Genomic DNA, 17609 nt, shown 5'->3' on the forward strand with positions numbered 1-17609 from the left:
AAAAAAAAAAAAGAAAAAAAAAAGAAAAGACTAAAATGGATGTCAGAAGAGACACTAAAACTTGCTCTTAAACAGACAGTAGCTAAAGCGAAAGGAGGAAATGATGAAGTAAAAAAACTGAACAGAAGATTCCAAAGGGCAGGTTGAGAAGACAAGTAAAGTACTAAAATGAAATATGCAAAGACCTGGAATTAGAAAAGCAAAAGGGAGGAACATGCTCAGCATTTCTCAAGCTGAAAGAATGGAAGAAAAAAATTCAAGCCTCGAGTTGCTATATTGAAGGGTTCTATGGGGAAAAAGTTTAATGATACAGGAAGCATCAAAGGAAGATGGAAAGAATACATAGAGTTACTGTACAAAAAGAGTTGGTCAGTGTTCAGCCATTTTAGGAGGCAGTATATGATCAAGAACCAGTAATAGTGATGGAAGAAGTTCAAGCTACGCTGAAGGCATTGGCAAAAAGCAAGGCCCTAGAAACTGACAGAATACCGACTGAGATGCTTCAACAAAAGGATGCAATACTGGAAGCACTCACTTGTCTTTGCCAAGAAATTTGAAAGACAGCTACTTGGCTAACTGACTGAAGAGATGCATATTTGTGCCCATTCCAAAGAAAGTTCGAATGGAATGCAGAAATTATTGAACAATATGATTAATATCACATGCAAGTAAAATTTGGTGAATATAATTTAATAGTAGTTGAAGCTGTACATTGACAGGCAACTGCCAGAAATTTAACCCGGGTTCAGAAGAGGACATGGAATGAGGGTTATCATTCCTGGTGTCAGATGGATCCTGGCTGAAAGCAGAGAATACCGGAAAGATGTTTACCTGTGTTTTCTTAAGTATGCAGAGGTGTTTCACTGTGTGGATCATAACAATTCATGGATAACATTGCAAAGAATGAGGACCCTAGAACACTTAACTGTGCTCCTGTGGAACCTGTACATAGACCAGGAGGAAGTCGTTCCAACAGAACAAGGGGATACTGCATGGTTTAGTCAGGAAAGGTATGCATCAGGGTTGTATTCTTTCACCATTCCTATTCAATGTGTATGCAAAGCAAATAATCCAAGAAGCTGGACTGTATGAAGAAGAATGCAGCATCAGGATTGGAGGAAGACTCATTAACAATCTGTGACATGCAGACGACACAACCTTGCTGATAGCTGAGAGGGTTTGCAACACTGTTAGAGATCAAAAACTACAGCCTTCAGTGTGGATTATACCTCAACATAAGCAAAAATCCTCACAACTGGACCAATAAGCAACATTATAAATGGAAAAAATTGAAGTTGTTAAGAATTTCATTTTACTTGAATCCATAATCAATGCCCATGCAAGTATAGTCAAGAAATCAAATGGCTTATTAGGTTGGGTAAATCTGCTGCAAAAGACCTCTTTAAAGTGTTAAAAAAAGCAAAGGTGTCATTTTAAGGCATAAGGTATACTTGACCCAAGCCGTGGTATTTTCATTCACTCATTTGCATCGGTTAACTGGACAATGAATAAGGAAGACTGAAGAAGAATTGACACATTTGAATTATGGTGTTGGCGAATATTGAATATACGATGGACTGTCAAAAAAATGAACAAGTCTTGGAAGAATTACAGCCAGAATGCTCCTTAGAAGCAAGGATGGCGAGACTATATCTCACGTAATTTGGATATGTTATCAGGAGGGACCAATCCCTGGAGAAGGACATCATTCTTGGTAAAGTAGAGCGTCAGCGAAAAGGAAGATTCTCAAGGAGGTGGGTGGACAAAGTGGCTGCAACAATGGGCTCAAACATAGAAACGATTGTGAGGATGGTGCAAGATCAGGCAAAGTTTCGTCCTGTTGAATACAGGGTTGCTATGAGTCTGTACCAACTTGTTGGCACCTAACAACAACAGTGTCTATCTTGGTATATTGAAACATGTATTGATAATAGGAGTTCACACCAGTACTTAATCCAACTCAACATCGTAGCGTTTATTCTAGTTTTGTCCCTTTTCTTTATTTGTAGCTCCCTTTTCTGACAATGAAGAGCCTGGCTCCCATTATATAACCAATCTCCTGTCTCTACTATTTTCTTCTCATGCAGACCCTCTCCTGTCGCATGGGCTATGACATCCTGTGCTGGCTCACCACTGTCCTCACCATTTCCTTAGTGCAGAAACCTTCCTTGCCACATGTTGAGTGCTATCCCGCTCCCATGCCGACACCTTCTTCACTCAGCCCTACCTAATGGCTTTTGGACTGAATTATGAATGAAGAAAGGAAAGAAAGAAGCTGACATTATATCTTACACCCTTTTTGTATGTTATGCGTAGTCTTTATAATTACAGTTGTTAATGATTACAAACTGTGTTGTGACATAGAGATTGGACAGATGGGGACTGGAAAGCGTGTGTGCTTATTGGTATTAGCCAAGTAATAAACAGAAGTCAGTTGAAAGGAGTTATCTCAGAAACAAAGGACACTCACAATGGACCAGGAACATTGTGCTTTTATAGGAGGTGCATAGAGTCCATAAAAGACATTCTGAATGCAACTGATGGATCACCCACCCATGCATCCATCTGTCAATCAATCCATCTGTTTTTTACTCTTAATATTTTGTGTTTTTGAGGTAAGTTGAGCTTAGAAAACATCTGAGTGCCCTGGAGCTGGCCAGGAAGATTAGAGGTCAGCAGTAGTAGCTGATCATCCCAGACCAACCACACAGTGAACATCCAGTGATCATTACAGATGCAGCTTTTCTTGTTTTTCTGCAACCAAGGCAAGAGCCCTGGCAATATAGGATTGTCTTAGTTACCTAGTGCTGCCAAGACAGAAAATAAAAGTGGGTGGCTTTAAAGAACAGAAATTTAGTTTTTCACAGTCAGAAGGCTAAAATTCCTAATTCAGGTGTGGCTCTAGGGGGAAATCCTTTATTGGGAGTCCTAGGAATTTCTTGGCATTCCTTGGCTATTCTTGGCATTCCTTGATGATCCTTGACAATCTTTGACGATCCTTGGCTTTCCTAGACATGTAGATCCTTTGCTGTGTGTGTCTGTCTTCATATGGCTTCTTCCCCCTATGTGTGCCTCTGTGTCTGTTCTTCTCTTTTTATAACTCAGAAGTGATTAGGTTTAGGAGTCACCCTACTCAGATATGATCTCGTATATATAACAGAAGAAAATCCTCTTTATTTCCAAACAGGATCACACCCACAGGTACAGGGACCAGGACTTTAATACATATTTTTGGGAAAGTCAATTCTATTCATAACAAGGATGGAGAGTCAGGTTCTTGCCAGACAGCAGGAGAGTCTGACATATTAATCATGGTGAGAGACTGTCTCTGCCCTTAGCCCAGTAAGTCACCATCACTGGCTGACTGGTAAGAGGTCACCCTGTAGGACTTTGTCTTAGGCTGGGTTCACTAGAGAAGCAAAACCAGTAAAGTGTATAAATATATAGAGAGAGCTTTATATCAAGGGAATGGCTCACGTGATTGTAGAGGCTGGAACATCCCCAGCCTGTGGATCAGGATAGAGGCTTCTTCTGATTCACATAGCCACAGGGGCTGGCGAACCCAAGACTGGCAGGTTGGAGAAGAGGGCTCTTATAGACTGCGAAGATTGATGAATCCCAAGATCGGCAGGCAAGACTGCAAGGCTTCTCCTGATTCACGTAGCTGCAGTGGCTGGCGAACCCAAGATCAGTAGGTTGGAGAGCGGGGCTCTTGCTCACAGGCTGTGAAGAGCGATGAATCCCAAGACTGGCAGATACACTGCTAGCTCAAGTCCCAGGATCCAGAGGTCAGACAAACAGGAGGCAGTTGCAGGATCCAGACTCTGGCAAAAGCCAGAATGTCCACTTATATTCAGATGCACCCAAGGAAACTCCCTTTCAACTCATTGGCTACTCACAGCAGATCCCATATAAACACTGAGAATCATGACCCAGCAAAGTTGATACACAGTCTTAACCATCACAGACTCTTCAGTGGCAGTCCCTGCTGGGAATCTCACAGGCTCTTGTGCTGAGAACAGGAGGTTATGCAAGTGCCAGATGACCTCACCCGTGAGTTTTGTAACTGGAGTATAGACCACAGACAGATGCACCTGTCTGATCTGTGTTAGAACCTCAGATGGAGTCCTGCTGCTATTCATCCTGGCAGCAGGGGATGGTGCAGGGATCATGGTAAGGGACAGTGTCTCCTTGACCCAGAATGAGAGGAGCATGTTTTCCTACTTGGCCTTACTAGATTACTGGCCTCATCTCCCTCAGTTGGGTCAGAGGGTAGTAACCTTATAATGACTGATGCTTAGTGCTACAGTATCTTACAGTAAGCCTGTACTGTTTTTCAATATTGTTAATGAATGAGTGGAACAGTTTTGCTATCACCTGTTAGAATTGTGGAAATGAAACGTGTTTTATTTTTCCTTGATTAATTTGAATGAGTACTCCACTATTATACCTATAATCACTTTCCATATTTGATTCAGCTATTTTCCCAATATTATAATGTTTCCTATTTAAATATAATTTTGTTACTTTTAAAAAATCTACTTTTGATTTGCTTGAATCTGTTGGTCCTTGTGATTTCTATAATTATAGTTTTATATCTGCCTCAGAACTAATAAATACTTGGTTCTATTTTCTGTAATTTTTCTCATAGTTTGAGTATTTTATTTTTTCAAGATTTATTTAGAAATATTTATTTGATATATCTGGGGTTCATTTGGTATATAAATTGTAGATATGATGTAACTCCCCCCACATTGTTGCATCGTTTGTTATATATTCCTCCCATGCTGTGCCAAAGTTTCTTTTAAAGAAACTTGCTTTACCAAAAAATAGAAACATATATAGCATCATATCTCTTTTTCACCTTTTCACTTTACTCCTGTACTCTATAATTCTTCTTTTGTACCAGTATGACACAGTTTTAACTGAATGTTTTCTTTTTCTGTTCATGACTTAATTTTTTTCAAAAGAATTTTAGAATCATTTTGTTTTGTTCAAAATATCCTTTGAGGAGGTAGAATCTAATTTTGTTTGTATTTTTAAAATGTGTTTCCATCTTGGAACTTCTTTTTATTCAAAATGCTTCTCCTTGTATTTTAGTTCTCATCTATTTTTTCCATTACAGCTTTTAGGTGTTTAAAGTATGTAATTGCTGAATTATGTTTATTTGTGTATACAAAATTCTGAACATACTTATATACATTAACTGCCCTAAAATTGGAAAAAAAAAACTTCATTGTACAATAGAGTGTTTTAATGACAGAATCATAGTTTTTTCAGTCATAGAGGGCTCTTAAAGATATTTAATTCCTGTAGGGAAAATGAGGCCCAAAGAATTCAGTGACTGCCAGTTGTGCTCACTGCTCTTCCTTCCTGTAGTCTGCCACTGCGCTGGGAAACCCAGATGCCCAAAGTGCAGCCTGTGTACTGGGAAGTTAGAGAAGCAGTTATGGTTGGAATTAATTTGGGGGATTCTTTAGTGTAAACAGTTCGTGAATCACAAATAGCTCACAAATGTCAATATGTGCTACTGGACCCACCTGGATTTGTAGCCGTGGCCGTTGGACGACTACTTCTGCACAGCTCTCCCTGCCACAGCCAGCATTCTCCTGAGCTTCTGGGGCTTCCACTGCTGGACGCAGACAAGGTTGAGTGGGTTACAGTGACCACCATTCCTGCCATGTTATGGGTTAAATAGTCTCTTGTGAGTTTTCCTGGAAGCTAACTGTTGTTTGGAGTGAAGTGAAAAAAAATCAGTCCTGAGTACCAAACAGCGCGCTAAAAAATGAACTTTTAGAGCACATGCTGTTTAGTATAGGAACTGCCTAGAACTTAATATTTAATTTTCTGGTTAGCTTATGTATTAAGTTAGAAGGGATTGCTTATTATTTCATTACCATTCTGTTTATATGTTGTTGTTGTTAGGTACTGTCGAGTCGGTTCCAACTCATAGCAACCCTATGCACAGCACAAGGAAACAGCACCAGTCCTGTGCAGTCTTCATGACCGTTGTTGTGCTTGAGCCCATTGTTGTAACCACTGTATCAATCCATCTCGTTGAAGATCTTCCTCTTTTTCACTGATGCTCTACTTTACCAAGCATGATGTCCTTTTCCAGGGACTAGTCTCTCCTGATAACATGTCCAAATTACACAAGATGAAGTCTCGCCATCCTTGCTCCTAAGGAGCATTCTGGCTGTACTTCTTCCAAGACAGATTGGTTCATTCTTTTGGCAGTCCATGGCATATTCAGTATTCTTTGTCAATACCATAATTCAAAGGCATCACTTCTTCTTCCATCTTCCTTATTCATTGCCCAGCTTTCACATGCATATGAGGTGATTGAAAATACCGTGGCTTGGGTCAGGTCACCTTAGTCCTCAAAATGACATCTTGCTTTTTAACACTTTAGAGAGGTTTTTGCAGCAGATTTGTCTAATGTAGTATGTCATTTGATGTCTTGATTGCTGCTTCCATAGGCATTAATTGTGGATCCAAGTAAAATGAAATCCTTGACAATTTCAATATTTTCTCCATTTACCATGATGTTGCTTATTGGTCCAGTTGTGAGGATTTTTGTTTTCTTTATGTTGAGATGTAATCCATACTGAAGGCTATAGTCCTTGATCTTCATCAGTAAGTGCTTCAAGTCCTCTTGGTTTTCAGCAAGCAAGGCTGTGTCATCTGCATATCACAGGTTGTTAATGAGTCTTCCTCCAATCTTCATGCCCTGTTCTTCTTCATATATTCCAGTTTCTCTGATTATTTGCTCAGCATATAGATTGTATAAGTATGGTGAAAGGATGCGGCTGTGATGCACACCTTTTCTGATTTTAAACCATGCAGTGTCCCCTTGTTCTATTTGAACGACTGCCTCTTGGTCTATATATAGCTATAATTATGTCTCTAATTGTCTTGTGAATTGAGGAATGGTAGATAAATAATGATTATATCATCTATGTAGTATTTTTATTAAGTGGTTTTTTATCTCAAACTTTTACCTAAATTGAAAATCCATTTAAAAATATGCCTATTATGGTTAATTCAGTGAATTCAGCAGCTGAAACTAAGTTTTTGATGTTCATATTGATACTTGGCTACCATTTGTCTTAGGAAAATAGTACTAATTGGCATTCAAGGTTAATTGTCAGAATTGTCTTTCCCTTCTGAGTGCTCTTAATTGTTTTACTGCCATGGTATCATGATTTTTAGATTTGATGGGCCTGAGTTCCTCTGTTATTCTTCTGTGCTACTGAACAGCTTTCTCAGGATCACTGTTAATGAAATTGACATAAAAATTGTTTTGTTTGAAGGTGTTAAAATGCTGTGCACTAAGTGTAAATGTCATTAACAAGTCTTTAAACAAACAAACAAAAAAAACCCACTGCCATCAAGATGATTCTGACTCATAGCAACCCTATAGGACAGAATAGAGCTGCCCCATAGGATTTCTGAGGAGTGGCTGGTAGATTCAAACTGCTGACTTTTTGGTTTGCAGTGGAATGCTTAGCCACTGCACCACCAGTGGGCTCAGGGCAGTGAAACACAAGATGACTTTGAATTTCAGGGCATTACATGAGAGAAGCAAGAAGGAAATTTGTTTTTTTGAATGTACATATTTTAAGACTGAAAGAACCAGTCTAGGGTTTTGGAACTGCAGAACGGTTGACAACTGGAACACATTTTTAAAACACAAAATGATATGATAACGTTGTTCGTCGTTACTAAAATATGTAGTAAAAAGAAAAAAGATGTGAATGGGACTAATATGTGCCAGTTTTAGAATAGAGTTTCAATCTCTGGAGAGGAAGAAGGCGATATGATCACATGGAGCTACAAAAGGATTTTGCTGAAGCAAAAAAAGAAAAAAGTTTATATACTTCATTAAAATATAATAATAATTGGGAAACAGGACTAAATAGGACTGAAATATACATTTTTATACTACAAAAACTATCTGGCCTTTTACCCATGCATGAAACAGTTTTTTACGTAAATCATGTATAGTGTTTCTGTACAGTCCTGCCCTGTTAGTTGATTTCTCCCAAGGTAAATAGTCCAGATTAACAGATGGCGGCCAAGCCTCTTGGAGCTGGGTCTTGGGGGAACTGCCATGTTTTATCAGATCAAGCCACGAAAGAATTACAGCAGACCATTCATTATCACTAACATGTTCATTCATAATGCTTTAACTATTCTTACCAAACTTAAATAATATGTGTGCACTATTTCATCTCCTCTTCAGCTCTCCAAGTCAGGTGTGGGTCACGTACCTACACCCCTGAGGACCATGGACAGCATGTAGAATTTTAGAGTGCAGATAATTCTGGTCATTTATTGTCCTAACCCGAGTGTCTGGTTTACTGGAATGGTTATTGGCCTGATGGCCAATCCTGACCCGTTGTGTCTTGGTCATCCCAGTGGACGTCACTGGTATCCAGCCCACTAATTGGATCCGTGATGGGCAAATCTTTCTCAAGCAGAGCTAAGCAAGCATTTGCCTTTTGTAGAAGTAAAAGATATCAAGAATAACAACCACAGATTGACTATTAACCCAAGTCGTGATGCTTTTTAACCCTGTTAATTCCACTTTCTGCTGGACTCCTGGTTCACCCTGCACTATCAGGAGCTTCCTACTCCCACCTCTTCACTACTAGTTTCCAGTTTATTGCTGATCATCTGCATTGAAACAGGTCTTTTCATTAGTAAATTACTCTTCATTTGGAAATGTGTTAGCCTGTTCCATTAAAAAGCACATGTAGTAATTACCACTTCCTTATCTCAATCATTCCACACACTTGTGAATGTCAACTAATAGGAGATTTATCTAAATTTAGCAAATTGTCACCATCACGGTGAAATTATTTGCCTGCATCAGTTAACTGCCTTACTTCTTTCAGATTGCACAAACTGTACTTCCCTGCCTTAAGTTGCAAGAATATTTTTATCTGGTAGCATCTCTGAAATGAAAAGCAAGCATTAGCTAGTATTGTGAGGATTAAATGTGATGATATATATATCTTACCTGGAGCCTTGTACATAGAAACTTTTCTCCTCCTTTTTTTTTTGACTTCTTCCAAAAATAATGCATGGGATAGATAGCATTGGATTTAATCATGCTCTTCAACTGATGCGTTCTCCGAAGCTTAGTTCTCCTCACTCCTTATAGTATCATTCCATAGAAAAAAAAAGCAGTTGTTAGAGAAGAAAGCATGAATTTGACAGTCATGTCGAGTTCAAAAAACTTGAGCTGTTCTTGGTAGAATTTAAGATTCCAGATTTTTCCCTTTTTTTTTAAATATATATACTTAATATTATTAAAATGGCTACAAAAATCAAGTGCATTATAATTCAAAACTTATTTAAACATTTGTCTTAAAATTGCTAGGGACTGTTTTCTCTGATTTTAATTTTATTTATTTTCTTGTTAAGAATATACACAGCAAAACAGGCACCAATGTAACAGTTTCTGCTTGTATCCTTCACTGACATTGATTACATTCTTTGAGTTGTGCAACCATTCTCACCCTTGTTTTCTGCATTGTTCCTCCCCCATTAGCATACACTCACTGCCCCCTAAGGTTCTTATCTAATCTTTCAAGTTGCTGTTCTCAATTCGTCCCATATAGATAGTTCTTAAGAGAGTATATAATGCTCAAGGCAGACATTCTTTACTAGTTAAGCTAAATTATTGTTTGATTTTTAAGAAGACTTCAAGGGGTATTTTTGGTTTAAGGTTTAATGATTATCTCAAGGCAGTAGTTTCAGGGGTTCATCCAGCCTCCATAGCTGTAGAAAATCTGGAGTCCATGGGAATTTGAAATTCTTTTCTGTATTTTTCCTCTTTTGATCAGGATTCTTCCGTAGAATCTTTGATCAAAATGTTCAGTAATGGTAGCTGGGCACCATCCAGTTCTGATCTCATGGCATTGGAGACAGTTGTTTATGGAGGCAGTTAGCCACATCTTCCATATCGTCCTCCTGTTCCTTACTCTCCTTTCTCTGTTGTTCCATGCGAATACAGACCAATTGTTGTGCCTTGGATGGCCATTTGCAAGCCCTGAAGACCCCAGGCACTGTACAGCAAACTAGGAGGTAGAACAGAAGCACTAAACATGTTACTAGGCCAATTAACTGGGATGTTACATGAAACCATGACCCTAAACCTCTCCAAACCAAAGAACCAAATCCCATGAGGTGTTTGTGCATAAGCAGTTACTTTTTTTTTGGTCATTGTCGTGTATATGTCTATCACATAACTTTTGCCAACTAAACTTTTTACAGGTGTACAATTTATTGACAGTACTACAGTCATCAGCTGTGCAACTCTACCCTTAATGCGATTTTTCTTTCACTATAAACTGAAACTCAGTACCCTATAAGCAATAACCACCCCTTTTCTCCCTCCCTTCCACCCCTGGTAACCACTAATAAACTTTAGTCTCTATACATTTGCCTTTTCTCATCTTTTTATATAAGTGATGTCATACAATACTTGTCCTTTTGTCTCTTATTTTAATTATTTTTTTCTTTTTGCTGTAGTATGTTATTTTAGAGCTGATGGTTGATAAACGTAATTAATTTTTCTGTTCATATCAGTGGACCTCTTGGTCTTCTTGCAAATTTGGCAGATCTACTGAACATTTGTCTCTCCTTTTAGAAGTACTGCAGAAAATGCATCTGGGGAATTTACACTTAGGTGCATCTGAATATGTTATGCTTGAGTGCCGAAATATATTTGCATCTATTCAAGTACTCAGAAACAAGGAGCAGGTGATTGTCTGGGGAGTGGAGCTGAAAAGTCTTTGATAAAATTGTCATCTGCTGGAGGGCTGCTGTGAGTTGTTAAGTGGCGAATTAAAAAAGAATTTTAGTGGAACTAGAAAGGGAGAGAAACCTTTCAGCAGGTTAGCCAAGGTGTCCCGTTAACAGAAGAGACATTTAATGCACTAAAAAAGCCAGCAGATATTGTCTTCCTCCCCCCATTTCACCTGCACTTACCCATGTTAAAGAGGAAAATCAACAATAGACATCTTGCTTCGATTTTAAGGTTTTTCTTATCAGTGAAACCAAATATTAATCATAAAAAGCTTGACCGAAAGTGCAAAAGTCTTTCAGAAACTGCTCTACAGCAATGTAAATTTATCTTTTCCTGCTAGAAAAGAATAGTCAACAAAACCATTACTGCCTGATGTAATGAAAAAGACTCTAGGCTCTTCTAATTTAAATCTCTTTAGTCTCATTGCTGCAGGTGCGTGGAGGTTTGTCTTAGGCTGGGTTCTCTAGAGGAGCAAAACCAGTGATGTGTGCATATGTATATATGTGTGTGTATATATATGTACATAGAGAGACAGAGAGATTAATCTCAGGGAAGTGGCTCACGTAATTGTGGATGCTGGCAAGTCCCAGATCCGTGGTTCAGAAGTCAGGCTGGAGGTTTCTCCTGAGTCACGTGGTTGCAGGGGCTGAGGAACCCAAAATCAGCCGGTCAGACAGCAGGCTGCTGGCCCACGGGGCTGCAGGAACTGGCAAATCCCAAAATCTACAGGGCAGATGGCAGGCTGCTGGCTCACATCCCAAGAACCAGAGGTCAGAGAATTGACGAGTCAGATACAGGATCCAGAGTGCGAACCTTGCCGGAACTTCTGTGTATGTTGGATCTGGGCCACACCCCCAAGGAAACGCCCCTTTCAACTGATTGGCTGTTCACACTGGATCACAAAATGGAGGATGGTTACATAATATCTGCCAGACCACTGAGAATCATAGCCTAGCCATGTTGACACATAACCTTAACCATCACAAGAGTGAAATTATTAGCAGCCAAGTCAGAAGTAACTTGATATCAGTTGATCTCAGTAAAGGGGGGAGGACAAGGCTCAATCAATCCTGTTAAGATTAGCTAATGGTTGATACTCTGTTCTTCTCCCTCTTCTCTTTATAAGCTTCATTGTACTTAGAAAACTTCAAACCATTAGGTTTTTTTCTGGAATCAGAAGGTTTCCCTATATGCATATAGAATAACTGCTCAGAATAAACCTTATGTTTCCGTTTGAGTTTTGATTATTTTTAACACCTGAAAGCACTTACTCATTAGATGTCTGCATCAGATTTGAGACCTGCAAATCTGACACCTGTACCTTGCATATGGGCTGTTTCAGCAGATGTTTTTGAATGTCAAATCCTTAAATATTCTTAAAGCCTAGATCCTAAGCCAGTGGTTCTCAAAATGTGGTCTTCGGATCAGCAGCATCAGCATTACCTGGGAGTTTGTTAGTAATGCAGAGTTTCAGGCCCCATCCCAGACCTACTGAAACAGAAAACCTGGGGACAGGACCCAGCAATCTGATTGTTGTACAAGTCCCGCAGGTGATTCTGATGTACACTTGAGTATGAGAAGAAGTGGCCTAAGCTAATCACGCTGAAGTCAGTTTGTTGGTGCCCCAGACTTCATCTCTTGAGACAACCATTTGACAATCTCTTTAACCCTTTCTTCTCACATTTGACTCATCACATCTATTTTTCATGATACCTTTATGCCTTTTAAAAATTCATTTTCAGCTTCAAATCCTGTAAGGTGGCTTTATAATGTGTTTTGAAGTGGATTTATTTGGATTTACTTGTTTGGGGTTTGCTGAGTTGCTTGAATCTGTAGGTTTTTGTCTGGCTTCAGATTTGGGAGGTTTTCAGCCATTATTTGTTTAAGTATTTTTTCTTCACCACACCACTTCTCCTTTTGTTCTGGGACTCCATGAACAAAATTTCTGTGAAAGTGAGCTATTTTGGTACTGTCCCGTAGGTCAATACATGTTAATCCGTGGATGTTAGATATTTTGATATTGTCCCACAGGTCCTTGAGGCTCTGTTTATTTTATTTTTATTGTTTGGTAAACTTTTAGCAAAGATTAGATAATTACAATTGTTTTGTCTTCAAGTTCACTGACTCTTGTTTTCTGGCATATTCATTCTGTTGTTGAGACCATCCAATGAGGTTTTTTTTGGTTGTTTTATTTTTTTGTCTTAAAATTTGATTATTCTTTGTATCTCTTCTTTGTTGAAACTTTATCTTTCAATTTGTTTCAAAAGTATTCTTCCATGTTGAAGCATTTTTATAATAACTAATTTGAAGTCTTTAGTAGGTAATTTCAACATCTCTATCATCTTGGCATTAGCACCTCTTGATTGTTTCCATGCAAGGTGAGATTCTCCTGATTCTTTGTATGCTGAGTAATTGCATTGTATACTGGACATTTTGAACATTATGTTATGAGACTCTGGGTCTTGTTTAAATCCTATGGAAAATTTTGATATTTTTGTTTTAGCAGGCAATTGACCTGATTGGATTCAGGCCATAAGTTATAGTCATCTTTCTGTGGGTTGTGGTTCCAATGCCAGTTCAGTTTTCAAAGCCCATGTGTGCCACCTAATGGCCAGTCGAGGACCTGGGCAGTGGCCTCTGAGGTCACATTCCTGAATTTCTTTACCTTCTCCCAAGTACTTTCTGGTTCTTTGGATATTCTGTCCTCTGGCTAGAAATCTGAAATTTTATCTACTATTCTATGTACTTCCTGCTCCCATATTTGGGTGCAAGCAGTGAGAGGACAGAGAGAGGGGAAAAAAAAGGCAGTAAGGGTCTTTTGGGACCACAGTCGCTCTGCTCAGAGAGGGATGTTTTCCTGCCTTGTAGCTTTAGGCATCTGTGGGCTCTCCACTGCTGCCACTGTTGCTACCAGGAGACCCCTTCCCCACTCCTCGAACCTGAACTAGAGGGCTTCTCCTGGAGTTCTCTCTCTCTGCACTGATGTCAACTTTTGAGCTTCCGCTAATCCAAACCTGGGAACACTGGAGGAAAAAGAAATGGTAAATTCACTGTCAATTCAGTAGTGCTTCAATTTCTGGTCTTTGTCAATCTGCCTGCTATCGTTTACTTTTTAGTGCCGTCAAACAACTGCTACATGCCTTCTGTCAGGCTATAGCCACGTTCAGTGGGAGAGACAGGATGGAGTGTACATACTCGACCCGGAACCGGAGCTCTTCCCATAGGTGGATTAGACTGCTGAGAACGGGAACATTTACCCAAAGCTGAATTCTCAAGGGCAAGAATTATTTGTCATGATGGTATATGGTGAAAAAATGACTTAGATGTCCTTTGATCAGAGTATGTAGTGAAGAAATATCTAGAGAATGGGAGAGGGGATAGGGTAGGAAGTTGGAGAAGTGGAAGACAAAGGCTGGTACATTATAGGCAGATTTGTAGGGCTTTTCAATCGCAGACTGGTTGCGTGAATTTTTGTGGAGGTTGAAGGGAGTCGGTGACCACCATGCAGTAGCTGAGTAATGTGGACACAGAGATGAAGGACAGTGCAGCGTTTGTTTAGCCCAAAGGGAGACTGTAGACTAGGAATAATGAGAACGGACTGATGGAGGTAGGAGACTGCTGGAGCTTAGGGAGAAGGGAAGCATTTTGTAAGAACCATTTAGGAAGGAACAATAGGGTATCAGCAGCTTGGAGCCTGTGGGAGGCTGGAAATGAATAGTTGAGATTGTTATTGACAGAGAATAAGCATTATTGTTCATAACAAAGAATATGGACCACTGGGGTGGATTGAAAAGGAAGTTACTAATAGCAAGACCAGTTAGTGTAATGCCTCCCTTTCTGTACATTAGTATTTATGATTTTATTGTCTACTGGCTTGAATTGCCCTCTAATTATTCGCTATGCTTTCTGCATTTTTCTTCAGAAGAACAGGACCTGTTCCATGTACTTGTTTTGTACCTCCCATAAGGCTTTAAGAAGAAATAAAATCAGCCCTCCACCCCCCACCACACTCAGCCAGTGTATACATTTGGGCAAATAGTTCTTGGTGGAAACCTCAGTAGGCAGAGATTGATGATCAATTTTCTTTCTTTTCCGGAGTCCCAGAATCTAACTTTGTAGTTTTTACTTTAGCAAGAGTAAACAGAAGTTTAAGTGATTTATCTAAAGCAGGAAATTATAAATCCGTATTTGAATTGTAAGCATTAAAAAGGAAGGGACAAAACCTGTGTGCCTTTCTGGTAAGGTGTCAGCACATTTATGTCATTCACAAATGCCAACTGGTGATCTGATGGCACACTTTAATACTGACACCTGCTTCCTTTGATGAGAGCACTTGTTATTCATTGCCAAGCCGTCAACCCTAAGCCATGTTTCCTGTTTGAATTAGTGTAGTATTATATGAAGGTAAGTCAGCTATAGGGGCTCTGGTGGCGCAGTGGTTAAGTGCTCAGCTGCTAACTGAAAGGTTGGCGATTTGAACCCACCAGCCACTCTGTGGAAGAAAGATGCAGCAGTCTGCTTCCATAAAGATTTACAGCTTTGGAAACAAATAAGGCAGTTCTACTCTGTTGTATAGGGTCACTGTTAGTTGGAATCAACTGGACAGCAGTGGGTGTTTTTTTTGTTTGTTAGAAATCAGCTATGGATATTAGGGAGGAACCCTGCTGGCACAGTGATTAAGAGCTCCACTGCTAGCTGAAAGATCAGTGGTTCAAACCCACCAGCTGTTCCATGGGAGGAAGATGTGGCAATCTACTTCTGTAAAGATTTATAGCTTTGGAAACCCTTTGAGGAAGTTCTGCCCTGTCCTATAGGGTCGGGGAAGTTCTGCCCTGTCCTGTAGGGTCACTATGAGTTGGAATTGACTCGATGGTAATGGATTTGTTTTGTTTCTTCTCTTTGTACATGTTAGAGAAGTTTTCTTAACCACTGCAAGCACCGTATTGGGTCTTAATTTTCCCTAACTAGCTGCTCACAGCCATTTTTAAAATATAGAAAAAATTACTATAATTCTTTTGTTCTAAATAGTAAAATCTATGTCTTGGAGGTAGATCACCAGGCCTTTCTTCCTAGTCTGTCTTAGCCTGGAACCTCTGTTGAAACCTGTCCACTGTGGGTGACCCTACTGGTACTGAAATACTGGTAGCATAGCTTCCAACATCACAGCAACACACAAGCCACCACAGTTCAACAAACTGACAGAGATGTGGTAGAAATTAGACTTTATGAGGTCATTAAAAATGGTGCCATCATCATAATTTATCTTAGTGTAAGTCAGTACTAATTAGTATTAATATAAGTCATAGTGGCTGCAGCAGTGGGCTCAATCATAACAACAATTGTGAGGACAGCACAGGACTGGGCAGTGTTCCGTTCTGTTGTACACAGAGTTGGAACCGACTCAATGGCACTTGACAACCACAGTCAATATGTTTAAGACACTTCAAGTCAGATGAAAATTATCCCCCCCACCACACAAACGAGTTTCTTTGTGCTTGAATCAAGCAGTGAAGTAAAAACTTTACCACCCTGCTTCCCCCCAACTTCTCATTCAGTATCCAGACAGCTTTACTTCTCTGACTACCCCATTTTAAATGAACATCTCTCCACTGCACAGGCTTTTGCAGTGCATTTATATCCTGTCTGTGTATGTATGCTCTGAAGTAATTAAAATTCAGAATGAAGAACCTTGAACAGAAGTACAAGGATCTCTCGTTTTTATTGCCACAGTGGCCTCTCAGCTCATGTTACATTAGAGATGGACAAGGAGCTCACTTTCTTTTGTGACATCCACGCTGGCTTTGGACAGCTCTGACCTTAGAAAGTATTTGTCTGCCTGCCTGTCCATCCATCCATCCATCCATCCATCCATCCGTCTAATAGAGCTAAAATTTGTCTCCCACATTGGTGATTTTTTTTTTTTTTTTTTACTTTAGATGAAGGTTTACAGAACAAATTTGCTTTGAATTCTTTGCCAGTTGTGAGTTGTGTTCTGAGTAATCAGGGCCCCTGGTCAATAAAAAGGAGTCTTTCTTGTGTATCTAATGGGGCCATCTAAATTTTAACAAGAAGCAGTGTTTTCACATGAAGACAGATGCACATTGCATGTACACAGTTTATTTCTGATCAGATTCTGAGGGAGATTTTTGTAAAGCTAACTATACTCTGCCAATTTCACTGCATTTTCTTTTAAAAGAACTTTACTGTGAGATTTCTGCCTTTGTAGGAACTAATAAACATTCTTAAGTTTGTGACCATATGCTTTGCTTGACATTACAACATTTCTTTGGAGAACTCATTTCTTTTTTTTTTTTTTTCTCCTCTAAAACAATCAAAGGTCTAATTATCTTTATATTAAGTTTTACCTCTCATAATATGTTTAATGCCTAGAATCATCACTTTTGCCTTGGGTAATATTAGTATTGTGACACTCAGATTTAAAAAAAAAAGTATTCACAGATTTAAAATAGACTATATAAGCTGACTTTAGGAGTCCCTGGGTGGTGCAAATGGTTAATGTACTTGGCTGCTAACTGAAAGGTTAGAGGTTTGAGTCCACCCAGAAGCACATTGGAAGAAAGGCTTGGTGATCTACGGCCAAGAAATCAGCCATTGAAAACCGTATGGAGCACAGTTCTGCTTTGACACACATGGGGTCACCGTGAGTTGGAATGGACTTGATGGCAGCTAGTTAAGGTGATTTTTGAGATTAAAGCTTTTCTTATTGTTATTGTTTTATAAAACATTGCAAATTATATCTCAGCTGTAGAATTCCATATTACAACATTGC

General features: G+C 39.3%; 1 protein-coding gene across 8 annotated transcripts in view; it reads left to right on the forward strand.

Annotated features, from left to right (window-relative positions):
• Positions 1-17609, forward strand: part of KIF16B (kinesin family member 16B) — a 447597-nt gene that overhangs the window by 199391 nt on the left and 230597 nt on the right. The window lies entirely within an intron of this gene.

The sequence above is a fragment of the Trichechus manatus genome, unplaced genomic scaffold, assembly GCF_000243295.1.
Source record: "Trichechus manatus latirostris isolate Lorelei unplaced genomic scaffold, TriManLat1.0 scaffold00042, whole genome shotgun sequence".
Lineage (NCBI taxonomy): Eukaryota > Metazoa > Chordata > Mammalia > Sirenia > Trichechidae > Trichechus > Trichechus manatus.